The sequence below is a fragment of the Loxodonta africana genome (assembly GCF_030014295.1).
Source record: "Loxodonta africana isolate mLoxAfr1 chromosome 22 unlocalized genomic scaffold, mLoxAfr1.hap2 SUPER_22_unloc_1, whole genome shotgun sequence".
NCBI classification, from domain to species: Eukaryota; Metazoa; Chordata; class Mammalia; order Proboscidea; family Elephantidae; genus Loxodonta; species Loxodonta africana.
Window position 1 is genome coordinate 1,926,121 of NW_026974836.1, and position 13,542 is coordinate 1,939,662.

Consider the following 13,542-nt stretch of genomic DNA (forward strand, 5'->3'; position numbering starts at 1 on the left):
CGAGAATGGGCCCGAACGAGGGTCCCGCAGACCACAATAGGGGCGAATGGAGGGTCTCGCAGGCCAGAATAGGCCCGAACAGAGTCCCGCAGGGAAGTATAGGCCCGAATAGAGTCCCGCAGGGAAGGACAGGCCTGAATAGAGGAGCCCCGCACACACTATCAGGCCTGAATAGCGGAGCCCCGCACGCACGAACAGGCCCGAGTAGCAGTGCCCTGCAAGCACGAACAGACCCGAGTAGCGGAGCCCCGCATGCAAGAACAGGCCCAAGTAGTGGAGCCCCGCATGCACCAACAGGCCCGAGTAGCGGAGCCCCGCACGCACAATCAGGCCTGAGTAGCGGAGCTCCGCATGCTAGAACAGGACCGAATATCGGAGCTCCGTAAGCACAAAAGGCTGGAATGGAGCAGCCCCGCACGCAACAGGAGACCCCAAAGGAGACTCCCAGAGGCTAGATTAGGTCCGAACGGAGAGTTTTGCAGGTCAGAATTGTCCCGAACGGAGAGACCCGCAGGCAAGAATAGGCCGGAACGGAGAGTCCCGCAGGCAAGAATAGGCCCGAACGGAGAGATGCGCAGGCGAGAATAGGCCCAAAGGAAAGTCCCGGAGGCGAGAGAATATGCCCAAATTGAGAATACCGCAGGCCAGCATACGCCTGAACGGAGATTCCCGTAGACAAGCATAGGCCCAAACAGAGTCCCGTAGGCCAGAATAGGCCCAAACGGAGAGTGCTGCAGGCCACAATAGGCCGGAACAGAGATTCCTGCAGGCAAGCATAGGCCCAAACAGAGTCCCGCAGGCCAGAATAGGCCCGAACGGAGTCCCGCAGGCCAGGGTATGCCCGAACGGAGTTTCCCAGAGCAAGAATAGGCCCGAACAGAGTCCCGCAGGCAAGAGTAGGCCCGAGTAGAGCAGCCATGCAGGCAAGATGAGGCACGAACAGAGTCCCGCTGGCAAGAGTAGCCCTGAACGGAGAACCCACAGGCAAGAATAGGCTCAAACGGAGAGTCCCGCAGACAAGAATAGGCCCGAACAGAATCCCAGAGGCAAGAATAGAGGAGCCCCGTAGGCAAGAGTAGGCCCCAATAGAGTCCCACAGGCAAAAATAGGCCCGAGTAGAGGAGCCGTGCGGGCAAGAAGAGGCCCGAACAGAGTCCCGCAGGCAAGGATACGCCCAAACGGAGAGTCCCGCAGGCAAGAATAGGCACGAACGGAGAGACCCGCAGGCAAGAATAGGCCCGAACAGAGAGACCCGCAGGCCAGCATACGCCTGAACGGAGATTCCCGTAGGCAAGCATAGGCCCAAACAGAGTCCTGCAGGCCAGAATAGGCCCGAACGGAGAGTCCTGCAGGCCAGAATAGGCCAGAACAGAGATTCCTGCAGGCAAGCATAGGCCCGAACAGAGTCCCGCAAGCCAGGGTACTCCCGAACGGAGATTCCCGGACTAAGAATAGGCCCGATCAGAGTCCCGCAGGCCAGAATACGCCCGAACGGAGAGTCCCGCAGGCCAGAGTAGGGCGGAACAGAGATTCCTGCAGGCAAGCATAGGCCCGAACAGAGTCCCGCAGGCCCGAACAGGCCAGAACGGAGATTCCCGGAGGCAAGAATAGGCAAGAATAGAGGAGGCCCGGAGGCAAGAATAGGCCCGAGTAAAGTCCCGCTCCAGAGAATAGTCCCGAACGGAGAGTCCCGCAGGCCAGAAAGGCCCGAACAGAGAGTCCCGCAGGCCAACATAGGCCCGAACGGTCATTCCCGCAGGCAAGCATAGGCCCGAAAAGAGTCCAGCAGGCCAGCATAGGCCCGAACGGAGATTCCCGGACCAAGAATAGACCCGAACGGTGTCCCGAAGGCAAAATGAGGCCCGAGTAGAGGAGCCGTGCAGGCAACAAGACGCCCGAACCCTGTCTGGCAAGCAAGAATAAGCCCGAACGCAGAATCCTGCAGGCAAGATTAGGCCCGAACGGAGAGTTCCGCAGGCCAGAAACGACCGAACGGAGGGTCCCGCGGGCGAGAATAGGCCCGAAGAGATGTCCTGCAGGCGAGAATACGCCCAAACTGAGAATCCCACAGGTCAGCATAACCCTGAAAGGAGATTCCCGCAGGCAAGCATAGGCCCGAACAGAGTCCCACAAGCCAGAATAGGACCGAACGGAGTTTTCCGGGGGCAACAATAGGCCTGGACAGAGTCCCGCAGGCAAAAATAGGCCCGAGTAGAGGGGCTGTGCAGGCAAGAAGAGGCCCGAACAGAGTCCTGCAGGCAAGAATAGGCCCAAACGAAGAGCCCCGCTGGCAAGAAGAGACCCGAACCGAGTCCCGAAGGTCAGAAAGGTCCGAACGGAGAGTTCCCCAGGTGAGAATAGGCCCGAACGGAGAGTCCCGCAGGCCAGAATAGGCCCGAATAGAGGAGCCCTTAGGCAAAAATAGGCCCGAATAGAGACCCGCTCACAAGAATAGGCCCGAACGGAGAGTCCCGCAGGCCAGAAAAGCCCGAACAGAGGGTCTCGAAGGCGAGAATGGGCCCGAACGAGGGTCCTGCAGACCACGATAGGGGCGAACGGAGGGTCTCGCAGGCCAGAATAGGCCCGAACAGAGTCCCGCAGGGAAGTATAGGCAGAATAGAGTCCCGCAGGGAAGGACAGGCCTGAATAGAGGAGCCCTGCACACACTATCAGGCCTGAATAGCGGATCCCCGCACGCACGAACAGGCCCGAGTAGCAGAACCCTGCAAGCAAGAACAGACCCGAGTAGCGGAGCCCCGCATGCAAGAACAGGCCCAAGTAGTGGAGCCCCGCATGCACCAACAGGCCCGAGTAGCGGAGCCCCGCACGCACAATCAGGCCTGAGTAGCGGAGCTCCGCATGCTAGAACAGGACCGAATATCGGAGCTCCGTAAGCACAAAAGGCTGGAATGGAGCAGCCCCGCACGCAACAGGAGACCCCAAAGGAGACTCCCAGAGGCTAGATTAGGTCCGAACGGAGAGTTTTGCAGGTCAGAATTGTCCCGAACGGAGAGACCCGCAGGCAAGAATAGGCCGGAACGGAGAGTCCCGCAGGCAAGAATAGGCCCGAACGGAGAGTTGCACAGGCGAGAATAGGCCCAAAGGAAAGTCCCGGAGGCGAGAGAATATGCCCAAATTGAGAATACCGCAGGCCAGCATACGCCTGAACGGAGATTCCCGTAGGCAAGCATAGGCCCAAACAGAGTCCCGCAGGCCACAATAGGCCCGAACGGAGAGTCCTGCAGGCCACAATAGGCCGGAACAGAGATTCCTGCAGGCAAGCATAGGCCCAAACAGAGTCCCGCAGGCCAGAATAGGCCCGAACGGAGTCCCGCAGGCCAGGGTATGCCCGAAGGGAGTTTCCCAGAGCAAGGATAGGCCCGAACAGAGTCCCGCAGGCAAGAGTAGGCCCGAGTAGAGCAGCCATGCAGGCAAGATGAGGCACGAACAGAGTCTCGCTGGCAAGAGTAGCCCTGAACGGAGAACCACAGGCAAGAATAGGCTCAAACGGAGAGTCCCGCAGACAAGAATAGGCCCGAACAGAATCCCAGAGGCAAGAATAGAGGAGCCCCGTAGGCAAGAGTAGGCCCGACTAAAGTCCCACTCCAGAGAATAGGCCCGAACGGAGAGTCCCGTAGGCGAAAAAGGCCTGAACAGAGAGCCCCGCAGGCAGGCATGGGCCCGAACAGAGTCCCACAGGCCAGAATAGTCCCGAACAGAGATTCCCGGAGCAAGAATAGCCCCGAACAGAATTCCGCAGGCCAGAATAGGCCAGAACGGGGATTTCCGAAAGCAACCAAAGGCCCGAACAGAGTCCCGCAGGCCAGCATACGCCTGAACGGAGATTGCCAAAGGGAAGCCTAGGCCCGAACGAAGAGTCCCGCAGGCCAGAATAGGCCCGAACGGAGATTGTCGGAGGCAAGAATAGGCCCCAATAGAGTCCCACAGGCAAAAATAGGCCCGAGTAGAGGAGCCGTGCGGGCAAGAAGAGGCCGGAACAGAGTCCCGCAGGCAAGGATACGCCCAAACGGAGAGTCCCGCAGGCAAGAATGGGCCCGAACGGAGAGACCCGCAGGCCAGCATACGCCTGAACGGAGATTCCCGTAGGCAAGCATAGGCCCAAACAGAGTCCTGCAGGCCAGAATAGGCCCGAACGGAGAGTCCTGCAGGCCAGAATAGGCCAGAACAGAGATTCCTGCAGGCAAGCATAGGCCCGAACAGAGTCCCGCAAGCCAGGGTACGCCCGACCGGCGATTCCCGGAGCAGGAATAGGCCCGAACAGAGTCCCGCAGGCCAGAATAGGCCTGAACGGAGAGTCCCGCAGGCCAGAGTAGGGCGGAACAGAGATTCCTGCAGGCAAGCATAGGCCCGAACAGAGTCCTATAGGCCCGAACAGGCCAGAACGGAGATTCCCGGAGGCAAGAATAGGCAAGAATAGAGGAGGCCCGGAGGCAAGAATAGGCCCGAGTAAAGTCCCGCTCCAGAGAATAGGCCCGAACGGAGAGTCCCGCAGGCCAGAATGGCCCGAACGGAGAGTCCCGCAGGCCAACATAGGCCCGAACGGTCATTCCCGCAGGCAAGCATAGGCCCGAACAGAGTCCAGCAGGCCAGCATAGGCCCGAACGGAGATTCCCGGACCAAGAATAGACCCGAACGGTGTCCCGAAGGCAAAATGAGGCCCGAGTAGAGGAGCCGTGCAGGCAACAAGACGCCCGAACCCTGTCCGTCAAGCAAGAGTAAGCCCGAACGCAGAATCCTGCAGGCAAGATTAGGCCCGAACGGAGAGTCCCGCAGGCCAGAAACGACCGAACGGAGGGTCCCGCGGGCGAGAATAGGCCCGAAGAGATGTCCTGCAGGCGAGAATACGCCCAAACTGAGAATCCCACAGGTCAGCATAACCCTGAAAGGAGATTCCCGCAGGCAAGCATAGGCCCGAACAGAGTCCCACAAGCCAGAATAGGACCGAACGGAGTTTTCCGGGGGCAACAATAGGCCTGGACAGAGTCCCGCAGGCAAAAAGAGGCCCGAGTAGAGGGGCTGTGCAGGCAAGAAGAGGCCCGAACAGAGTTCTGCAGGCAAGAATAGGCCCAAACGAAGAGCCCCGCTGGCAAGAAGAGACCCGAACAGAGTCCCGAAGACCAGAAAGGCCCGAACGGAGAGTTCCCCAGGTGAGAATAGGCCCGAACGGAGAGTCCCGCAGGCCAGAATAGGCCCGAATAGAGGAGCCCTTAGGCAAAAATAGGCCCGAATAGAGACCCGCTCACAAGAATAGGCCCGAACGGAGAGTCCCGCAGGCCAGAAAAGCCCGAACAGAGGGTCTCGAAGGCGAGAATGGGCCCGAACGAGGGTCCTGCAGACCACGATAGGGGCGAACGGAGGGTCTCGCAGGCCAGAATAGGCCCGAACAGAGTCCCGCAGGGAAGTATAGGCAGAATAGAGTCCCGCAGGGAAGGACAGGCCTGAATAGAGGAGCCCTGCACACACTATCAGGCCTGAATAGCGGATCCCCGCACGCACGAACAGGCCCGAGTAGCAGAACCCTGCAAGCAAGAACAGACCCGAGTAGCGGAGCCCCGCATGCAAGAACAGGCCCAAGTAGTGGAGCCCCGCATGCACCAACAGGCCCGAGTAGCGGAGCCCCGCACGCACAATCAGGCCTGAGTAGCGGAGCTCCGCATGCTAGAACAGGACCGAATATCGGAGCTCCGTAAGCACAAAAGGCTGGAATGGAGCAGCCCCGCACGCAACAGGAGACCCCAAAGGAGACTCCCAGAGGCTAGATTAGGTCCGAACGGAGAGTTTTGCAGGTCAGAATTGTCCCGAACGGAGAGACCCGCAGGCAAGAATAGGCCGGAACGGAGAGTCCCGCAGGCAAGAATAGGCCCGAACGGAGAGTTGCACAGGCGAGAATAGGCCCAAAGGAAAGTCCCGGAGGCGAGAGAATATGCCCAAATTGAGAATACCGCAGGCCAGCATACGCCTGAACGGAGATTCCCGTAGGCAAGCATAGGCCCAAACAGAGTCCCGCAGGCCACAATAGGCCCGAACGGAGAGTCCTGCAGGCCACAATAGGCCGGAACAGAGATTCCTGCAGGCAAGCATAGGCCCAAACAGAGTCCCGCAGGCCAGAATAGGCCCGAACGGAGTCCCGCAGGCCAGGGTATGCCCGAAGGGAGTTTCCCAGAGCAAGGATAGGCCCGAACAGAGTCCCGCAGGCAAGAGTAGGCCCGAGTAGAGCAGCCATGCAGGCAAGATGAGGCACGAACAGAGTCTCGCTGGCAAGAGTAGCCCTGAACGGAGAACCACAGGCAAGAATAGGCTCAAACGGAGAGTCCCGCAGACAAGAATAGGCCCGAACAGAATCCCAGAGGCAAGAATAGAGGAGCCCCGTAGGCAAGAGTAGGCCCGACTAAAGTCCCACTCCAGAGAATAGGCCCGAACGGAGAGTCCCGTAGGCGAAAAAGGCCTGAACAGAGAGCCCCGCAGGCAGGCATGGGCCCGAACAGAGTCCCACAGGCCAGAATAGTCCCGAACAGAGATTCCCGGAGCAAGAATAGCCCCGAACAGAATTCCGCAGGCCAGAATAGGCCAGAACGGGGATTTCCGAAAGCAACCAAAGGCCCGAACAGAGTCCCGCAGGCCAGCATACGCCTGAACGGAGATTGCCAAAGGGAAGCCTAGGCCCGAACGAAGAGTCCCGCAGGCCAGAATAGGCCCGAACGGAGATTGTCGGAGGCAAGAATAGGCCCCAATAGAGTCCCACAGGCAAAAATAGGCCCGAGTAGAGGAGCCGTGCGGGCAAGAAGAGGCCGGAACAGAGTCCCGCAGGCAAGGATACGCCCAAACGGAGAGTCCCGCAGGCAAGAATGGGCCCGAACGGAGAGACCCGCAGGCCAGCATACGCCTGAACGGAGATTCCCGTAGGCAAGCATAGGCCCAAACAGAGTCCTGCAGGCCAGAATAGGCCCGAACGGAGAGTCCTGCAGGCCAGAATAGGCCAGAACAGAGATTCCTGCAGGCAAGCATAGGCCCGAACAGAGTCCCGCAAGCCAGGGTACGCCCGACCGGCGATTCCCGGAGCAGGAATAGGCCCGAACAGAGTCCCGCAGGCCAGAATAGGCCTGAACGGAGAGTCCCGCAGGCCAGAGTAGGGCGGAACAGAGATTCCTGCAGGCAAGCATAGGCCCGAACAGAGTCCTATAGGCCCGAACAGGCCAGAACGGAGATTCCCGGAGGCAAGAATAGGCAAGAATAGAGGAGGCCCGGAGGCAAGAATAGGCCCGAGTAAAGTCCCGCTCCAGAGAATAGGCCCGAACGGAGAGTCCCGCAGGCCAGAATGGCCCGAACGGAGAGTCCCGCAGGCCAACATAGGCCCGAACGGTCATTCCCGCAGGCAAGCATAGGCCCGAACAGAGTCCAGCAGGCCAGCATAGGCCCGAACGGAGATTCCCGGACCAAGAATAGACCCGAACGGTGTCCCGAAGGCAAAATGAGGCCCGAGTAGAGGAGCCGTGCAGGCAACAAGACGCCCGAACCCTGTCCGTCAAGCAAGAGTAAGCCCGAACGCAGAATCCTGCAGGCAAGATTAGGCCCGAACGGAGAGTCCCGCAGGCCAGAAACGACCGAACGGAGGGTCCCGCGGGCGAGAATAGGCCCGAAGAGATGTCCTGCAGGCGAGAATACGCCCAAACTGAGAATCCCACAGGTCAGCATAACCCTGAAAGGAGATTCCCGCAGGCAAGCATAGGCCCGAACAGAGTCCCACAAGCCAGAATAGGACCGAACGGAGTTTTCCGGGGGCAACAATAGGCCTGGACAGAGTCCCGCAGGCAAAAAGAGGCCCGAGTAGAGGGGCTGTGCAGGCAAGAAGAGGCCCGAACAGAGTTCTGCAGGCAAGAATAGGCCCAAACGAAGAGCCCCGCTGGCAAGAAGAGACCCGAACAGAGTCCCGAAGACCAGAAAGGCCCGAACGGAGAGTTCCCCAGGTGAGAATAGGCCCGAACGGAGAGTCCCGCAGGCCAGAATAGGCCCGAATAGAGGAGCCCTTAGGCAAAAATAGGCCCGAATAGAGACCCGCTCACAAGAATAGGCCCGAACGGAGAGTCCCGCAGGCCAGAAAAGCCCGAACAGAGGGTCTCGAAGGCGAGAATGGGCCCGAACGAGGGTCCCGCAGACCACAATAGGGGCGAATGGAGGGTCTCGCAGGCCAGAATAGGCCCGAACAGAGTCCCGCAGGGAAGTATAGGCCCGAATAGAGTCCCGCAGGGAAGGACAGGCCTGAATAGAGGAGTCCTGCACACACTATCAGGCCTGAATAGCGGAGCCCCGCACGCACGAACAGGCCCGAGTAGCAGTGCCCTGCAAGCACGAACAGACCCGAGTAGCGGAGCCCCGCATGCAAGAACAGGCCCAAGTAGTGGAGCCCCGCATGCACCAACAGGCCCGAGTAGCGGAGCCCCGCACGCACAATCAGGCCTGAGTAGCGGAGCTCCGCATGCTAGAACAGGACCGAATATCGGAGCTCCGTAAGCACAAAAGGCTGGAATGGAGCAGCCCCGCACGCAACAGGAGACCCCAAAGGAGACTCCCAGAGGCTAGATTAGGTCCGAACGGAGAGTTTTGCAGGTCAGAATTGTCCCGAACGGAGAGACCCGCAGGCAAGAATAGGCCGGAACGGAGAGTCCCGCAGGCAAGAATAGGCCCGAACGGAGAGATGCGCAGGCGAGAATAGGCCCAAAGGAAAGTCCCGGAGGCGAGAGAATATGCCCAAATTGAGAATACCGCAGGCCAGCATACGCCTGAACGGAGATTCCCGTAGGCAAGCATAGGCCCAAACAGAGTCCCGTAGGCCAGAATAGGCCCAAACGGAGAGTGCTGCAGGCCACAATAGGCCGGAACAGAGATTCCTGCAGGCAAGCATAGGCCCAAACAGAGTCCCGCAGGCCAGAATAGGCCCGAACGGAGTCCCGCAGGCCAGGGTATGCCCGAACGGAGTTTCCCAGAGCAAGAATAGGCCCGAACAGAGTCCCGCAGGCAAGAGTAGGCCCAAGTAGAGCAGCCATGCAGGCAAGATGAGGCACGAACAGAGTCCCGCTGGCAAGAGTAGCCCTGAACGGAGAACCCACAGGCAAGAATAGGCTCAAACGGAGAGTCCCGCAGACAAGAATAGGCCCGAACAGAATCCCAGAGGCAAGAATAGAGGAGCCCCGTAGGCAAGAGTAGGCCCCAATAGAGTCCCACAGGCAAAAATAGGCCCGAGTAGAGGAGCCGTGCGGGCAAGAAGAGGCCCGAACAGAGTCCCGCAGGCAAGGATACGCCCAAACGGAGAGTCCCGCAGGCAAGAATAGGCCCGAACAGAGAGACCCGCAGGCCAGCATACGCCTGAACGGAGATTCCCGTAGGCAAGCATAGGCCCAAACAGAGTCCTGCAGGCCAGAATAGGCCCGAACGGAGAGTCCTGCAGGCCAGAATAGGCCAGAACAGAGATTCCTGCAGGCAAGCATAGGCCCGAACAGAGTCCCGCAAGCCAGGGTACTCCCGAACGGAGATTCCCGGACTAAGAATAGGCCCGATCAGAGTCCCGCAGGCCAGAATACGCCCGAACGGAGAGTCCCGCAGGCCAGAGTAGGGCGGAACAGAGATTCCTGCAGGCAAGCATAGGCCCGAACGGAGTCCCGCAGGCCCGAACAGGCCAGAACGGAGATTCCCGGAGGCAAGAATAGGCAAGAATAGAGGAGGCCCGGAGGCAAGAATAGGCCCGAGTAAAGTCCCGCTCCAGAGAATAGTCCCGAAAGGAGAGTCCCGCAGGCCAGAAAGGCCCGAACAGAGAGTCCCGCAGGCCAACATAGGCCCGAACGGTCATTCCCGCAGGCAAGCATAGGCCCGAACAGAGTCCACCAGGCCAGCATAGGCCCGAACGGAGATTCCCGGACCAAGAATAGACCCGAACGGTGTCCCGAAGGCAAAATGAGGCCCGAGTAGAGGAGCCGTGCAGGCAACAAGACGCCCGAACCCTGTCTGGCAAGCAAGAATAAGCTCGAACGCAGAATCCTGCAGGCAAGATTAGGCCCGAACGGAGAGTCCCGCAGGCCAGAAACGACCGAACGGAGGGTCCCGCGGGCGAGAATAGGCCCGAAGAGATGTCCTGCAGGCGAGAATACGCCCAAACTGAGAATCCCACAGGTCAGCATAACCCTGAAAGGAGATTCCCGCAGGCAAGCATAGGCCCGAACAGAGTCCCACAAGCCAGAATAGGACCGAACGGAGTTTTCCGGGGGCAACAATAGGCCTGGACAGAGTCCCGCAGGCAAAAATAGGCCCGAGTAGAGGGGCTGTGCAGGCAAGAAGAGGCCCGAACAGAGTCCTGCAGGCAAGAATAGGCCCAAACGAAGAGCCCCGCTGGCAAGAAGAGACCCGAACCGAGTCCCGAAGGTCAGAAAGGTAAGAACGGAGAGTTCCCCAGGTGAGAATAGGCCCGAACGGAGAGTCCCGCAGGCCAGAATAGGCCCGAATAGAGGAGCCCTTAGGCAAAAATAAGCCCGAATAGAGACCCGCTCACAAGAATAGGCCCGAACGGAGAGTCCCGCAGGCCAGAAATGCCCGAACAGAGGGTCTCGAAGGCGAGAATTGGCCCGAATGAGGGTCCCGCAGACCACAATAGGGGCGAACGGAGGGTCTCGCAGGCCAGAATAGGCCCGAACAGAGTCCCGCAGGGAAGTATAGGCCCGAATAGAGTCCCGCAGGGAAGGACAGGCCTGAATAGAGGAGCCCTGCACACACTATCAGGCCTGAATAGCGGATCCCCGCACGCACGAACAGGCCCGAGTAGCAGAACCCTGCAAGCACGAACAGACCCGAGTAGCGGAGCCCCGCATGCAAGAACAGGCCCAAGTAGTGGAGCCCCGCATGCACCAACAGGCCCGAGTAGCGGAGCCCCACACGCACAATCAGGCCTGAGTAGTGGAGCTCCGCATGCTAAAACAGGACCAAATATCGGAGCTCCGTAAGCACAAAAGGCTGGAATGGAGCAGCCCCGCACGCAACAGGAGACCCCAAAGGAGACTCCCAGAAGCTAGATTAGGTCCGAACGGAGAGTTTTGCAGGTCAGAATTGTCCCGAACGGAGAGAACCGCAGGCAAGAATAGGCCGGAACGGAGAGTCCCGCAGGCAAGAATAGGCCCGAACGGAGAGTTGCACAGGCGAGAATAGGCCCAAAGGAAAGTCCCGGAGGCGAGAGAATATGCCCAAATTGAGAATACCGCAGGCCAGCATACGCCTGAACGGAGATTCCCGTAGGCAAGCATAGGCCCAAACAGAGTCCCGCAGGCCAGAATAGGCCCGAACGGAGAGTCCTGCAGGCCACAATAGGCCGGAACAGAGATTCCTGCAGGCAAGCATAGGCCCAAACAGAGTCCCGCAGGCCAGGATAGGCCCGAACGGAGTCCCGCAGGCCAGGGTATGCCCGAACGGAGTTTCCCAGAGCAAGGATAGGCCCGAACAGAGTCCCGCAGGCAAGAGTAGGCCCGAGTAGAGCAGCCATGCAGGCAAGATGAGGCACGAACAGAGTCTCGCTGGCAAGAGTAGCCCTGAACGGAGAACCCACAGGCAAGAATAGGCTCAAACGGAGAGTCCCGCAGGCAAGAATAGGCCCGAACAGAATCCCAGAGGCAAGAATAGAGGAGCCCCGTAGGCAGGAGTAGGCCCGACTAAAGTCCCACTCCAGAGAATAGGCCCGAACGGAGAGTCCCGTAGGCGGAAAAGGCCTGAACAGAGAGCCCCGCAGGCAGGCATGGGCCCGAACAGAGTCCCACAGGCCAGAATAGTCCCGAACAGAGATTCCCGGAGCAAGAATAGCCCCGAACAGAATTCCGCAGGCCAGAATAGGCCAGAACGGGGATTTCCGAAAGCAACCAAAGGCCCGAACAGAGTCCCGCAGGCCAGCATACGCCTGAACGGAGATTGCCAAAGGGAAGCCTAGGCCCGAACGAAGAGTCCCGCAGGCCAGAATAGGCCCGAACGGAGATTGTCGGAGGCAAGAATAGGCCCCAATAGAGTCCCACAGGCAAAAATAGGCCCGAGTAGAGGAGCCGTGCGGGCAAGAAGAGGCCCGAACAGAGTCCCGCAGGCAAGGATACGCCCAAACGGAGAGTCCCGCAGGCAAGAATAGGCCCGAACGGAGAGACCCGCAGGCCAGCATACGCCTGAACGGAGATTCCCGTAGGCAAGCATAGGCCCAAACAGAGTCCTGCAGGCCAGAATAGGCCCGAACGGAGAGTCCTGCAGGCCAGAATAGGCCAGAACAGAGATTCCTGCAGGCAAGCATAGGCCCGAACAGAGTCCCGCAAGCCAGGGTACGCCCGACCGGCGATTCCCGGAGCAGGAATAGGCCCGAACAGCGTCCAGCAGGCCAGCATAGGCCCGAACGGAGATTCCCGGACGAAGAATAGACCCGAACGGTGTCCCGAAGGCAAAATGAGGCCCGAGTAGAGGAGCCGTGCAGGCAAGAAGACGCCCGAACCCTGTCCGGCAAGCAAGAGTAAGCCCGAACGCAGAATCCTGCAGGCAAGATTAGGCTCGAACGGAGAGTCCCGCAGGCCAGAAACGACCGAACGGAGGGTCCCGCGGGCGAGAATAGGCCCGAAGAGATGTCCTGCAGGCGAGAATACGCCCAAACTGAGAATCCCACAGGTCAGCATAACCCTGAAAGGAGATTCCCGCAGGCAAGCATAGGCCCGAACAGAGTCCCACAAGCCAGAATAGGACCGAACGGAGTTTTCCGGGGGCAACAATAGGCCTGGACAGAGACCCGCAGGCAAAAATAGGCCCGAGTAGAGGGGCTGTGCAGGCAAGAAGAGGCCCGAACAGAGTTCTGCAGGCAAGAATAGGCCCAAACGAAGAGCCCCGCTGGCAAGAAGAGACACGAACAGAGTCCCGAAGGTCAGAAAGGCCCAGTCAGTCCCGCAGGGAAACATAGGCCCAAACGGTCATTCCCGCAGGCAAGCATAGGCCCGAACAGAGTCCAGCAGGCCAGCATAGGCCCGAACGGAGATTCCCGGACCAAGAATAGACCCGAACGGTGTCCCGAAGGCAAAATGAGGCCCGAGTAGAGGAGCCGTGCAGGCAACAAGACGCCCGAACACTGTCCGGCAAGCAAGAATAAGCCCGAACGCAGAATCCTGCAGGCAAGAACGGGCCTGAACAGAGTCCCACTGGCAAGAAGAAGCACGAATAGAAGAGGCCCCTAGGCAAGAATAGGCCCGAGTAGAGTCCCGCTCCCGCTCCCAAGATTAGGCCCGAATGGAGAGTCCCGCAGGCCAGAAACGACCGAACGGAGGGTCCCGCGGGCGAGAATAGGCCCGAAGAGATGTCCTGCAGGCGAGAATACGCCCAAACTGAGAATCCCACAGGTCAGCATAACCCTGAAAGGAGATTCCCGCAGGCAAGCATAGGCCCGAACAGAGTCCCACAAGCCAGAATAGGACCGAACGGAGTTTTCCGGGGGCAACAATAGGCCTGGACAGAGTCCCGCAGGCAAAAAGAGGC